The following is a 14,539-nucleotide window of genomic DNA, read 5'->3' as shown; positions in this document are numbered from 1 at the left end:
TTGTGGAATAGTTTGGACAGTATTGGTATGAGGTCTTCTATGAGGTCTGATAGAATTCAGCACCCATCTAGTCCTGGGCATTTTGGGGGGGGTTGGGTGGGAGACTTTTAATAACTTCTTCTATTTCTTTGGGAGTTATGGGACTGTTTAGATGGTTTATCTGATCCTGATTTAGTTTTGGTATCTGGTATTTGTGTAGAAAATTGTCCATTTCATCATCAAGATTTTCCAGTTTTGTTAAATATAGGCTTCTGTAATAAGATATGATGGTTTTTTTGAATTTCCTCAGTTTCTGTTGTTTTGTCTGCCTTTTCATTTCTGATTTTGTTAATTTGGATACTGTCTCTGTGCCTTCTGGGTAGTATGATCATGAGTATATCTATGTTGTTGATTTTCTCAAAGAACCAGCTCCTAGATTTGTTGATTCTTTGTATGGTTCTTTTTGTTTCTACTTGGTTGATTTCAGTCCTGAGTTTAATTATTTCCTGCCATTTACTGCTCTTTGGTGTATTTTCTTTTCTTTTCTTTTTTCTTTCTTTCTTTCTTTTTTTTTTTGTTTCTAGAAATTTAGGTGTGCTGTCAAGCTGCTAGTGTATATTCTCTCCAGTTTCTTTTTGGAGGCACTGAGAGCTATGATTTTTCCTCTTAGCACTGCTTTCATTGTGTCCCATAAATTAAATTTGGGTATGTTGTACCTTCATTATCATAAAATTCTAAAAAGTCTTTAATTTCTTTCTTTATTTCTTCCTTGATCAATTTATCATTGAGTAGTGTTGTTCAACTTCCTTGTATAAGTGGGCTTTCTATTGTTTTTTGTTTGTTTTTGTTTTTGTTTTTTATTGAAGATCAGCCTTAGTCTGTGGTGATCTGATAGGATGCATGGGATTATTCAATCTTCTTTTATCTGTTTTGTGACTAATTATATGGTCAGTTTTGGAGAAGGTACCGTGAGGTGTTGAGAAAAAGGTACTTTTTTGGGGGGGGATGAAAAGGTCTATAAATATCTGTTAAATTTGGCTCATAACTTCTGTTAGTTTCACTGTGTCTCTGTTTAGTTTGTGTTTCCATGATCTGTCCATTGATGAGAGTGGGGTGTTGAAGGCTCCACTATTATTGTGTGAGGTCAATGTGTGCTTTGAGCTTTAATAAGGTTTCCTTTATGAATGTGGGTTCCCTTGTATTTGGAGCATAGATATTCAGGATTGAGAGTTCATCTTAGTGCATTTTTCCTTTGATGAATATGAAGTGTCCTTCCTTATCTTTTTTGATAACTTTTGGTTGAAAGTCAATTTTATTCAATATTTGAATGGCTACTCCAGCTAGTTTCTTGGAACCATTTGCTCAGAAAATTGTTTTCCAGCCTTTTACTCTGAGGTAGTGTCTGTCTTTGTCTTTGCTTCCTGTATGCAGCAAAATGCTGGGTCTTCTTTAGTTATCCATTCTGTTAGTCTATTTCTTTTTACTGGGGAACTAAATCCATTGATGTTAAGAGATGTTAAGGAATAGTGATTGTTGATTCCTGTTATTTTTGTTGTTAGAGGTGGAATTATTTCTGTGTGGCTCTCTTTTGGGGGGTTTCTTGAAGTAAGATTACTTTCTTGCTTTTTCTAGGGTGTAGTTTCCCTCCTTGTTTTTGAGTTTTCCATCTATTATCCTTTGTGGTGCTGGATTTGTGGAAAGATATTGTGTCAATTGGGTTTTGTCATGGAATATCTTGGTTTCTCCATCCATGTTAATTGAGAGTTTTGCAGGATACAGTAACCTGGGCTGGCATTTGTGTTCTCTTCGGGTCTGTATGACATCTGCTCAGGATCTTCTGGCTTTCATAGTCTCTGGTGAGAAGTCTGGTGTAATTATGCTAGATCTGCCTTTATATGTTACTTGACCTTTTTTCCTTTCTGCTTTTAATATTCTTTCTTTGTTTTGCGCATTTGATGTTTTGACTATTATGTGATGGGAGGAGTTTCTTTCCTGGTCCAATATGGTGGGAAGGTATGGTGGAAGCATGGGCAGCTGATCATACTGCATTCTGGGAACATAGACGGGGGGGGGGGAGGGGAGAGAGAGAGAGAGAGAGAGAGAGAGAGAGAGAGAGAGAGAGAGAGAGAGAGAGGGAGAAGCAAGCTCAGCTCTCTGTCTCCTTTTCTCTTGAGTGTGGGACTATATCCTGCTGCCGACATTTAGGGTGGTTCTCCCAACATCTTTTAAGTTGGTTTGTAAGCTCCCTCATAGACATACTCAGAGACTTGTCTCCTGGACTCTGTCAAGTTAACAGTAAGTTACAGACAATTCTGCTAGGCCCTGCCCACAGCTACCTAGCAACAGCTTGCATAGTCACCAGCCAGGTGTATAAAGAGGTACCTACTCACTGCCCCAGCTCCCTCTCCATCTTCTCTCTCTCTCCTTCTCTCTCTGTTCCCACATGTTCCTGGCTGGCCTCTCTTCCTCCCTTCATTTCTTTCTCTCTTTCTGTCCTTCTCCCCCCCCCCTCCTTTTCTCTGCCTCTACCCCTTTCCAGGCCTCCATAAAAATTATCTTTATACCAGGCCTGTGCATGGCGTGATGCCTTAGGGGGACACCTTAGCATGAGCCTACCAAGGTACTCCTTCCCAACACATTATACCTCATTATAAAATATGGTAATTAGAAAAGAAAGTGTAAAATTCTTCATAAGAAATAGTTATACATTTAAAAACTACAGAAAAGACACCAGGAATAATTAGCAAATAACAAATTTATAGAACATAGACTCAATATATAAGATCCACACTTCTAGATATAAGCAATAAATAGAAAATAGAATTAAAATACCATGTAAGATCTGGCTTTTATTATATATATGTGAGTGTTCTGCCTGCTTCATGAACGTACATCATGTACATACAGTACCTTTGAAGGCTACAAGAGAATGGTGGATCCGTTGGGACTAGGGTCACAGAGGACTGTGAACCACCATGTGTGTGCCTGGCCCAATGCAAGAGCACCATGAGCTCTTAACTTGGCGGAGTCCCTTTCCCTGATGAGCTATCTCAGCTAGCTCCTGCCTTGCTTTTTCTGGTTTTGTTTGTTTGGTTGATTTGGGTTTTGTTGTTTTGTTTTGGTTTGGGTTTGGTGCAGGATCTCTTATTGGACCTGGGACTCCTGGCTGTGCTAAGCTAGCAGGTTACCAAGCCAAGGCTCTTTCTGTCTCTGCTTCCCAAGCACTGGGATTGCAAGCTAGTCAATTATTGCTTGGGTGTCGGGGATGAAATCACATCTTCAGTGATTGCATGGCACATACTTGACTGACCGAGCTATATCTTTGATTCTGTAGAAAGGTTTCCTATGTATCTGAACAGTTAACAGCAGTGAGAACTGCTCTTTGCAGGGGACCTATGGAAACAGAGGTAAGAGGAATACAAAGAAGGAACGAAGATGCCAGCAAAATGGCTACAAACGTTGAGATGAATGTGCACCAAGGGACTGCAAAGGTAACAGATCCCTCTGAAGGTGCCCTGGGCATTTGCTCTGACTCAATCATGGATAAGAACGTTTGGCCTGTCTCGATGATGGTATTTAATGCCTTGAATTTCCCTGACTCAGTAACCCTTTGACGTATGTGGAAAACAAGGCAAACATGAAATGAGGCAACATTCCAGTTGTTCAGGAAGTGCCTGCCTTTGAAGAGAACCAGGAAGTCACACCCTCAACGCCCCTCAGTTTTTCAGGTACGAAAACAGACTTCTTGAAGGAAAAGGAGGACCAGGACTGCAGCAGGAGCATCTTCTAATGTCTGGGCTTCTGCTCTGTTCCTCAGTTGTGGTCACAGTCACTTGGGTGGCACTCGGTACCTGAAAAATGCCGTTGTTACAATGAAGTCATCTCTGTATCAAATTTAGATGATATAAACATTGCTCTAAGGGTTTAAGAAGACACTTGGATTTTTGCTTAATTTTTTTTATTTCACCTCTAGCAATACAGGTAAAATTCTTAACGGGTTATTTTCAGAATAACATATTTCTCTCTTAGCGTCTCACAGTGCAAATGCAGATGGTTCACTGTTTCTGGAGATGGTGGAAAGAAACCTGGCTGCTAGGTTCTGCCTCTAGCTTTGTTAAGTCTCCCCTCCCCCCATCGATAACCTTGAGTTGTTGTGAGGAGACATCTAGGAGAGGCTAAAGGCTAGCAGGTGACTTTCCTGAAATGGTCCACCAAATGCATGGACGACAATGGAAGAGCTCTGGGAGGCAAGGCTCGAGAAGACTTCATCTCAGGATTGATTCTTGCACCTACTATGCCTTTCCTATCATTGTTAAATTAGTATAATAATCCCTGGGCATTAGCCCACCCAATTGGGAAGATTTTCTTCAGATCCACAAAGATGTACTCTTTTGTGCATCTATGTAGACAAATAGATGATTTCTTCATTCCTGATAATGATTCTATAGAATTCCTAGATTTTACACATGTAATTTTATGCCCTCTGTAATTTGAAAACCGCAGTTAGGATTCTGTTATCCTTCATGTATCACAGGCTGTTTACACTAAGGCAGGCACAAAAGGGATTTACAAATAAGGAAAACATTCCTTTAGGCTGTAAAACCATTATCTGATAACTAAAGGTCATAAAAGGGGATGAACAGTTTATTCTATGTGCAAGGACAGAAGATAAAATAGTAAATGGATTTATCTACACAAAATTTCAATACTAGTGAGATAGTAGGCAGATGATGGGCCTCTTGACCTATAGTGTTAACTTAGACATAAGAATTATAGCTTTTAACTTTTAATGAACCTGTGGGGGCTAGTGATAGATAATGAATACTTAGATAACTGTTCTTAATGGAAACGTATGTAAACATCTTTGTTGTTTCTTCTTATTTAATGCATGATTTGAATTTATGTTTGAACTTGTGAACTTTTGAAAAAAGGATGCCTGGAATACCATGTGATGTATCCTGAAAAAGTATAAGTATTGAGAACAAAGACAACAGTCAGACAGGTTTTGTTTTTCTTACAATCAAGTTTTTCTTAAGATCAATACAAAGTTAGTTCCCCCATTTCTTTCTCTTAGAAATAAAGATGAGAGTCTCTTCTCAAAGTCCTTGCTTCTTTCTGTGGCTTTCTCTAGCTGTCAAGGAGTCAGTGAACTCCCAGCTTCAGGGCTCCAGGCCTGGGAGGCCCAAGGGGACAAGAACCAAGAACTGCTTTACAAAATCCCTGTTGTTGAACAATTAAGTGTTAATTGCTAGAGGTCTGAAACTTCTGGTCTCAGAATAACTTAAGTGTCAAGACAGGTAAACGTTATTTAATTATAAGCAAATTTACTCTAGCAAAACCAAGTTTTGCCCCCTGTAACCACACCCACTGATGCTGTACCCGCTCTGCTGCCTTCCAAAGAGAACCAGTGCTCTCAGATAGGCTCCTGACAAGTTGTGAACTTTAGCAATGCATTCTACAGATGATTTACTCACAAGAAATTTGGAGCATTGCTGAAATGTTTTTACACATAATACGTTTTGAGGATATAACTCCGGCTCACCTCTGTTGGGATCTAATGCAAACCCCAAGAACTGTGCTGGAAGCCTCTGTTTATCTTGGCTCATTGTTCTCCCCAAGTGCCTGAAGGCGCACATTTTTACAACTACACAGGCATAATCCCAAGTTCTGATTTTAATATATTCCCATTATATCTTTGTCTCTTCAATCAAGTCCCCAAGTGGAACAAACCAAGAGCTCCCTTAATTCTTCATTTTGTTTGGAAGATACTTTATTAAAAAGACACAAAATATATAATGTATAAATGGTATAAGCAGGAAAGACTAATGATTAAGACTCAATCCTGTGTTCTATCAGTGAGCTACTGGGCCCTGGGAAGTTTCCTGAGTTAAGGCCTTGAGCCTTAACTATTTCATCTATGTAATTGCCTTGGCTACTTCTTGGCACTTCTCTCTGTGCCTCACAGGCAGATTCTAAAGCAAAAAAAAAAAAAAAGTGTTAATGGTAAACACCCACAATTCAAAAGCAGACACAAATATGTTCTTGTCTTAATGTTTATTATTTCTGTTATTTCTGAGATTATATCACACCCCCTCCCTTTCCTCCCTCTGAACCCTCCAATATTTCCCTCCTGGCTCTCTTTCAAATTCACAGACTCTTTTTTTCATTAATTGTTGCTACATGCATTCTATATACATATATCTTTCTAAATATGATCTGCTAGTCTGTAAAATGTTACTTGCATATATGCTTACAGAGCTATTTGGTTTTGATAGCCAATCAGAATGGCTTAGCTGCTGTAGTTCTTTCTGTAGAGTTGAGCCCTCCCTTCTGTTACTTTGGCTTCTCTGTTGGTACCGTCCTTGTTCAGCCCATGTTTGGACAGTAACGTTGTTAAGACTTCGTGGGTTTAGCTTTTGACATTACTAGGAGACTCGGTCTCCCTGATCTTCTGGCTCTAGCCATCTTTCTGTCTCCTCTACATTGTTCTCTGAGCCTTGGGTGTGGGAGTTGATTTGTAGACAGATCCATTAGGACCTGGCTCCATGACCCTGTATTTTGATTGGTTATAATTTTCTGTGATTGACTCCATCTATTACAAAGAGAAATTTCCCGGATGAGTGGTAAGGAGTATATGTACCTGTGGATATACAAACAAATGTTTAGAAAGAGGTTGCAGATTGTACTGATTTATTTGAGTAATAGTTATAGGTATTCCTTAGTGCTGAGTCATTGGCTAGGTTTCTAGTACCAAGAATGATTTCCTTTTTATTGTGTCTTAGGTCCAATTAGATAACTGTTAGTTGCCTCCAGATATGCAGGCCATGACTTAGGGTTAGCAGGCCATGCTGTAACCGTCGTGGGTCACAGGCAGCGCAGCTGGGTGGGATTGATTGTCCTTTGACTTCTCTTAGAAGTTTGCATGGTACCTTCAGGTACCATAAAAGCTGGTCCTCAGGGAAGAGGCATTCAGATCAGTTCTAGTTTGGGGACTCTTGGCCCATGTGTCTGAAGTGTATGGTGACTCACCTGCCACCACTGGGTGGGGAGTGGGGGACATTAGCAATAGTCTATAGTTTGGGGAGTCTCTTGGACAAGTCTGACCAACAATTCAAAGGGGGCTTCTCTTGCCTAATGTTGGTGTTTTGGTTACATAGACTTTGTCTCTTAGAGGGAACTCTGTCAGGCCAGATGAGAGATTTTCATTGAAAAAATATATATATTTAAATATACATGTATGCATGTATGTGTACAGACTTACATGTATTATAGGTTTTTATTTTTACCCCTTTCCCTCCGTCCGTATTTATCTCCATCCCCTCCCCTTTTACCATTTCCTCGATCAGATTACGTGTACCCTACGATTTTCTTCTCTGTTACTCTCCTATGCCCTAACCCAGCAACGTCCCTTTTTACTTTTCTGGTTTCTGAAATCACTCCAGGATATGTATTCGCATCTGAAGATACAGAGCTGGAAGCCTCTGATGAAAGAACACATGTGACATTTGTCTTTCTGGGTCTCAGTTACCTCACTTGGTGCATATTTTTCCAGTTCTAGCTATTTGCTTACAAAACTCATGGTTTCATTTTCTCTCTCTCTCTCTCTCTCTCTCTCTATATATATATATATATATATATGAATAGTATTCCATGGTATATGTGTATATATATATAGATGTGAATAGTATTCCATGGTATATGTGTATATATATATATATATATAGATGTGAATAGTATTCCATGGTATATGTGTATATATATATAGATGTGAATAGTATTCCATGGTATATGTGTATATATATATAGATGTGAATAGTATTCCATGGTATATATGTATATATATATATAGATGTGAATAGTATTCCATGGTATATGTGTGTATATATATATAGATGTGAATAGTATTCCATGGTATATATGTATATATATATATATAGATGTGAATAGTATTCCATGGTATATGTGTGTATATATATATAGATGTGAATAGTATTCCATGGTATATATGTATATATATATAGATGTGAATAGTATTCCATGGTATATGTGTATATATATATATATATAGATGTGAATAGTATTCCATGGTATATGTGTATATATATATATAGATGTGAATAGTATTCCATGGTATATGTGTGTATATATATATATATAGATGTGAATAGTATTCCATGGTATATGTGTATATATATATAGATGTGAATAGTATTCCATGGTATATATGTATATATATATAGATGTGAATAGTATTCCATGGTATATGTGTATATATATATATAGATGTGAATAGTATTCCATGGTATATGTGTATATATATATATAGATGTGAATAGTATTCCATGGTATATGTGTATATATATATAGATGTGAATAGTATTCCATGGTATATATGTATATATATATATATAGATGTGAATAGTATTCCATGGTATATGTGTGTATATATATATAGATGTGAATAGTATTCCATGGTATATATGTATATATATATAGATGTGAATAGTATTCCATGGTATATGTGTGTGTATATATATATATATATATATGAATAGTATTCCATGGTATATATGTATATATATATATATAGATAGATATGAATAGTATTCCATGGTATATGTGTGTGTGTATATATATATATATAGATGTGAATAGTATTCCATGGTATATATGTGTATATATATATATATATATATAGATAGATAGATATGAATAGTATTCCATGGTATATGTGTATATATATATAGATGTGAATAGTATTCCATGGTATATGTGTATATATATATAGATGTGAATAGTATTCCATGGTATATGTGTATATATATATATAGATGTGAATAGTATTCCATGGTATATGTGTATATATATATATAGATGTGAATAGTATTCCATGGTATATGTGTATATATATATATAGATGTGAATAGTATTCCATGGTATATGTGTATATATATATATATATGTGAATAGTATTCCATGGTATATGTGTATATATATATATAGATGTGAATAGTATTCCATGGTATATGTGTATATATGTATAGATATGAATAGTATTCCATGGTATATGTGTATATATATATATAGATGTGAATAGTATTCCATGGTATATGTGTATATATATATATATATATATGAATAGTATTCCATGGTATATATGTATATATATATAGATAGATATGAATAGTATTCCATGGTATATGTATGTGTATATATATATATATAGATGTGAATAGTATTCCATGGTATATATGTGTATATATATATATAGATAGATAGATATGAATAGTATTCCATGGTATATGTGTGTATATATATATAGATGTGAATAGTATTCCATGGTATATGTATATATATATAGATGTGAATAGTATTCCATGGTATATATGTATATATATATATAGATGTGAATAGTATTCCATGGTATATGTGTGTATATATATATAGATGTGAATAGTATTCCATGGTATATGTGTGTATATATATATAGATGTGAATAGTATTCCATGGTATATATGTATATATATAGATAGATAGATATGAATAGTATTCCATGGTATATGTGTGTGTATATATATATAGATATGAATAGTATTCCATGGTATATGTGTGTGTATATATATATATATATATATGAATAGTATTCCATGGTATATGTGTATATATATATAGATGTGAATAGTATTCCATGGTATATGTGTATATATATATAGATGTGAATAGTATTCCATGGTATATGTGTATATATATATAGATATGAATAGTATTCCATGGTATGTATGTATATATATATAGATGTGAATAGTATTCCATGGTATGTGTGTGTATATATATATAGATATGAATAGTATTCCATGGTATATATGTATATATATATAGATGTGAATAGTATTCCATGGTATATGTGTGTATATATATATAGATGTGAATAGTATTCCATGGTATATGTATATATATATATATATATATATATATATAGTATTCCATGGTATATGTGTATATATATATATATAGATGTGAATAGTATTCCATGGTATATGTGTATATATATATATAGATGTGAATAGTATTCCATGGTATATATATATATATATATATATATATATATATATAGATGTGAATAGTATTCCATGGTATATGTGTATATATATATAGATGTGAATAGTATTCCATGGTATATGTATATATATATAGATGTGAATAGTATTCCATGGTATATGTGTATATATATATAGATGTGAATAGTATTCCATGGTATATATGTATATATATATATATATAGATGTGAATAGTATTCCATGGTATATGTGTATATATATATAGAGATATGAATAGTATTCCATGGTATATGTGTATATATATATAGATGTGAATAATATTCCATGGTATATGTGTATATATATATAGATGTGAATAGTATTCCATGGTATATGTGTATATATATATAGATGTGAATAGTATTCCATGGTATATATGTATATATATATATATATAGATGTGAATAGTATTCCATGGTATATGTGTATATATATATAGATGTGAATAGTATTCCATGGTATATATGTATATATACATATAGATGTGAATAGTATTCCATGGTATATGTGTATATATATATATAGATGTGAATAGTATTCCATGGTATATGTGTATATATATATAGAGATATGAATAGTATTCCATGGTATATGTGTATATATATATAGATGTGAATAGTATTCCATGGTATATGTATATATATATAGATGTGAATAGTATTCCATGGTATATGTGTATATATATATAGATGTGAATAGTATTCCATGGTATATGTGTATATATATATAGATGTGAATAGTATTCCATGGTATATGTATATATATATAGATGTGAATAGTATTCCATGGTATATGTGTATATATATATAGATGTGAATAGTATTCCATGGTATATGTGTATATATATATAGATGTGAATAGTATTCCATGGTATATATGTATATATATATATATATAGATGTGAATAGTATTCCATGGTATATGTGTATATATATATAGAGATATGAATAGTATTCCATGGTATATGTGTATATATATATAGATGTGAATAATATTCCATGGTATATGTGTATATATATATAGATGTGAATAGTATTCCATGGTATATGTGTATATATATATAGATGTGAATAGTATTCCATGGTATATATGTATATATATATATATATAGATGTGAATAGTATTCCATGGTATATGTGTATATATATATAGATGTGAATAGTATTCCATGGTATATATGTATATATATATATAGATGTGAATAGTATTCTATGGTATATGTGTATATATATATATATATAGATGTGAATAGTATTCCATGGTATATGTGTATATATATATAGAGATATGAATAGTATTCCATGGTATATGTGTATATATATATAGATGTGAATAGTATTCCATGGTATATGTGTATATATATATAGATGTGAATAGTATTCCATGGTATATGTGTATATATATATAGATGTGAATAGTATTCCATGGTATATATGTAGCCCATTTTTATAATCCACTCATCAGTTGAAAGACATTTAGATTGTTCCCATTTCCTAGACATTGTGACAAGAACAAGCAGAGGACATGGCTGAGAAAGTGTCTGTGACGTGGGATTTTAAGTCCTTTGGGAATATGCCAAGAAGTGTAGATCTGAGTCACATGTGGACTTATTTTTAGCTCCTTGACAATTCTCCTCAGTGATTTCCCTGATGGCTGATTTCCATGGTAGGCTGTTTGCAGCCATTCCGTCTGAGAAAAGATGAAATGCCAAAGTTGTTTGGGTTTGCCTCTCATTTTAGGTTTTCTAGCATAACGGAGTACAGGTTTATAGCATGTCCCGTTATAATATTCTAAGTTTCTTTGGTGCCTGTTGTCATATTTCCCTGGTCATTTCTGATTCTTTTAACTTGGGTCCTTTTTCTCCTTTGGTTACTTGAGGCTAGCGTCTGACCATCTTGTTCATCTTCTCACAGGACCAGCTTTTCAGCTCGCTGATTGTTCGAACTGTTTCCTTTGTTTCTATTTCAATGACTTCTGCTCCGCTTTTTCTTCCTTCTTGATGTTGGCTGGGTTTGAATTTGGTTTGTTCTTGTTTTTCCAAAATTTTTAGTTGCACCATTAAGGTGTCTATTTGTGCTCTTTCTGAGTTTCTAAATATAGGTACTGGGAGCTATAAATTTTCTTTGTAGGATTGCTTTCAAGGTGTCCCAGAGGTTTTTGTTGTATTTTCATTTTCTTTCACTTCCAGGAAATTTTTTTTCCTTTTCTTTTATTTGGAGATGGGGACTGAACCCAGGGCCTTCCGTTTGCTAGGCAAACGCTCTACCACTGAGCTAAATCCCCAACCCCCAGGAAAATTTTATTTCTTGGTTTCTTCTTTGACCCATTCATTATTAAGTAATGGGTTGTCTAATCTCCATAGGTTTGCATATTTCCTAGGTATTTGTTTGCTGTCAATTTAAAGTTTTACTATGCTGTGGTTAATTAGGATATAAGAAGTTGTTTCAATCTTTTTGAACTTGTAAAGACTTGTCTTGAGTCTCAGGAGGCAGTGCATTCTAAAAAGCTCCCATGTGTTGCTGAATAGAAGGCATTTATTAGTGCGTGAGTGGAATATTCTGTAGATACCTAAGTCTATTTGGTGCATGTCAATTCATTTTGATAGTCCCCTATTTTTTCTGCCCACATGACCTGTTTATTAGAGAAAGTGGAATGTTGAAATTGCCTACTATTAATGGATTGATATTAGTCTGTCTTTCATCCAATAGTACATTTCTTTTTAATGACATTGATTGTCCCAGAGTTTGGTGCATGCATATACTTAGGATAGTAATATCCTCTTGTGTTGCGGTAAAAATTAAAAAGGAACATTTTCTATCCGTTCCTGCGAGCCAGATCCGGCTGCTACTCTGCCATGCGGTCTGCAAGCCACCCACTCCCGGCTGTTTCCCTTTTATCCACCCTCTCTACACAGTCCCCTAGGTAGTAGTTACCATGCCTGGCGCGCGAGCATGCGCGCGCGCGCGCGCGCGCGCGCGCGCGCACACACACACACACACACACACACACACACACACACACACACACACACACGCATCTACCTCATTCTGCAGGCCCTTGGATGTTCTCACTCTGGCAGGCAACAGAACCAGATCCGCAAGCTCCAGCTGCCTCTCAGCCATATTTCTTTTACACACTGTCCTCTTTAGCCCGGTAAATCAAAGTTCCAGAAACGTGTAATCTAGCAATTAGATTTATATGTTAAATACTCAATCCAAAATACATCCACATAGTAAATTCACTGCCAATTAATAAAGATTTAAACTGCCCAAGATGAAATTGACCTAGTCTGGATCATCCTGCTCCCGTCATCTCCATCTTGATTTCCCTCGCTCCTCCTCCTCCCTCCCTCCTAGACTTTTCCCCGCCTACCCTTTCTTTTTATCCAATGATAGGCTATGCCTTATCCTGCACCCGCCTTGCTGCACAATGACATCATCTCACACTCTTGTTTAACTCTTCTCTTGGTTAGAATGAGTTGTCCCCTTTTTTCTCTTCTGATTAGTTCTAGTGTGAAGTCTATTGTGCCAGGTGTTAGGTCAGTGATATTTGGTTCCTCCCTGGTCCCGTCTGATTGGAGTACTTTGCCCCGGCTTTTACTCTAAGGTGGTGTCTATCTTTAAAGGCAATGGTGGGTTTTCTGTTGTTGTTGTTGTTTTGTTGTGATCAACAGGCCAATGAATTTTGCTTCTTAATCCACTCGTCAACCTGTGTCTCTTAATGGGAGAACTCAGGCCCTTGATATTTAAAGCTTTTACCGAAATGTGTGTGTTAACTCTGGCCGATGTGTAGGTGATTTTTGGTGGTGTGGTGTTCTCAGTGGAACTTTGTGTTTTATAGTTACAGCTTAATATTTATCTCTCTGCTAATTCCACTCCTCTCTTCTGCTCAAAATATTGCCTCCTGTATTTTCCTTGTGTTCAGTGTGGTGGATAACAGTTTTTTGGACTGTTTATATCATGGAAAGTTTTTCTTTCTCCTCCAGTTATGGTGGATACTTTTACTAGTTTCATGTTTTTAGTTGAATACATCACTCTCCCCTCCCTTTCCCCCCTTCCAGCCCCTCCCAGCTACCCTTCCTTAAACCCCCTTCCATGTGCCCTACCCTCTCAAGTTGACAATCTTTTTCTTTCATTATACTGTTAGACACATGCATGTGTGTGCACAGACATGCATGACTAGATCCTACTGTGTCTGTTTTATTTGTGTGTATATGACCACTCTGCACTGAACAACCAATAAGGGGCTCATTTCTGGGAGAGGCCGTCATTAGTTGCCTGAAGTTCTTTGTCTAGGCGTGGGACCATACTGGGGGAGGAGCTGATACTGAAATCTGGTTCCCTAATTGATGCTTGATTTGGTCAATAAAGAAGGCAGAAGCCAATTGCTGGGCAAAGGGAAAGGTGGGACTTCCGGATCCCAGGAGGAAGAGAAGGGACACAGGGAAGGAGGAGGTGCTTTCA

The 14,539-nt window shown here is 35.6% G+C and overlaps 1 long non-coding RNA gene across 1 annotated transcript in view; it reads left to right on the top strand.

Moving 5' to 3' along the window:
- The window catches only part of LOC102548648 (uncharacterized), a 45,491-nt gene extending 40,411 nt beyond the window's left edge, over window positions 1–5,080 (top strand). Inside the window, exon 3 of the long non-coding RNA XR_359199.5 lies at window positions 3,368–5,080. This is a non-coding gene — a long non-coding RNA (uncharacterized LOC102548648). The remainder of the gene's footprint in view (window positions 1–3,367) is intronic.
- Window positions 5,081–14,539: the final 9,459 nt, after the last annotated feature.

Source organism: Rattus norvegicus, chromosome 13, assembly GCF_036323735.1.
Source record: "Rattus norvegicus strain BN/NHsdMcwi chromosome 13, GRCr8, whole genome shotgun sequence".
Classification (NCBI taxonomy): Eukaryota; Metazoa; Chordata; class Mammalia; order Rodentia; family Muridae; genus Rattus; species Rattus norvegicus.
This window is presented reverse-complemented; position numbering and strand designations above follow the sequence as displayed.